The sequence below is a fragment of the Cyprinodon variegatus genome, unplaced genomic scaffold, assembly GCF_000732505.1.
Source record: "Cyprinodon variegatus isolate N-32 unplaced genomic scaffold, C_variegatus-1.0 Scaffold247, whole genome shotgun sequence".
NCBI classification, from domain to species: domain Eukaryota; kingdom Metazoa; phylum Chordata; class Actinopteri; order Cyprinodontiformes; family Cyprinodontidae; genus Cyprinodon; species Cyprinodon variegatus.
Genome location: NW_015150700.1, coordinates 58640 through 60068, shown reverse-complemented (window position 1 = coordinate 60068; position 1429 = coordinate 58640). Strand labels below are relative to the sequence as shown.

General features: G+C 40.0%; 1 long non-coding RNA gene across 1 annotated transcript in view; it reads left to right on the top strand.

The window, feature by feature from the left end:
• Window positions 1-774, top strand: part of LOC107089312 — a 259957-nt gene extending 259183 nt beyond the window's left edge. Inside the window, exon 3 of the long non-coding RNA XR_001481433.1 lies at window positions 694-774. This is a non-coding gene — a long non-coding RNA (uncharacterized LOC107089312). The remainder of the gene's footprint in view (window positions 1-693) is intronic.
• Window positions 775-1429: the final 655 nt, after the last annotated feature.

The window sequence follows — 1429 nt, the reverse complement described above, 5'->3', positions numbered from 1 at the left end:
ACCAGAATGATTGACAGTTAGGAGGACCAAAGAACATCCACCACTATAACTTTAACTGAACAAGATACTTTGAAACGTTCAGAGTATTAAGAGGCTGAGTTTCCAACCTTTCCAGATAGATAAGGTGAATTTCACATCTAAGTATCGGCTGATCTCGATACATCAAACATGAGGATATTTGGGCCAATTGATCGGCCAGCTGATCATTTTCTGAACCATTTTCATGAACCTCTTTAACCTGCCCATGATGGATCAGAGGAAAAGAAGGCGAGATGATTTGATAAAGAGCAGGCAGGATTAGTTGTGGCCAAAATAACCTTATTAGTGGTTTAATGTTCGATTCCAATCCTATAAAGAAGACACTTTTACATTCAGAGGAAGCGAGCAGTTACATGATTGAAGATGATGGACGGAGAGCAATTGGACCTTCCTGAAGGAAGAATGTGAGCCTCTAAGTGGAGAAACGACAAAAAAATAGCATTCAGTTTCCGTGCCAACACTGCTTTTAAAGTGATTTTATGCAACTGAACGTCTAAAATATGTCTAGATGATTCTCTTAGAGAAAGATTATATCAAGAGAAACAGGAGTTTTTATGTTAACATAACCTTTCTCTTTTAAAATCTAAAGGAAATTTAACTGCTGATAGTTTTGTATTTTTCTGGAATTAACATCATATCCCTTTTTTCTTACAGGGACGGCGCTTAAGCTGGACTCCACCCCCTGCAGCAGCTACTGACTTCCAATCCTAAAATCTACAAACAGGTAGGAAGTGAATTCTCCGGTTTTGGGTCCAGTGGGGAAAAAAGTGAATGTTTTTTATGCACAGTTGAACAAAACAGATTTCTGCCGACATAATGGCATAAAAGACGTTGCTGCAGATATAATTGGCAAGCTGTGAGGAATGTATAAAAAAACAAAACAAAGGAGTAAAAAAAAAATCTGCACAGTTGGTATTTTCCTTCCTACACACACAGAACATGAGACATAAAGGAAAAAGTTCCTTTGCACTCTGGGAACCATACAAGTAATCTTCCTCAGTACGCCGCCTGTGTCATCGCTCATTATTAAGCTTTTAATTTTAATTGAAAGGCGTCTCAGCAGGGCTCTAAATGCTATATTAGCTTAAGTTACAAACCACTGGACAACAAAGAAGTTATTTCTCTGCGTTTGCTGTTTGGTGCAACGAGCCTCTGTTTCCTCGTCCCTCCGGAGAGCGTGGAAACCGTTTCAGCGCTCTGATGGCGAAAAGCATCTGAGCAAGCTGGCTGGAATGATAATAATCTAGAAGGTGTCTGCACCGATGGAGAATATCTGGAAACATGTCAGGCGTTTGCATCAAAGCTGCCGTTGTAATTTCTTTTCAAGGACGACTTGAAAGAGAAGTCGGGAAGAAAGTAGCGTTGGTTCCTTGTTTTCTCCTACGAGGCA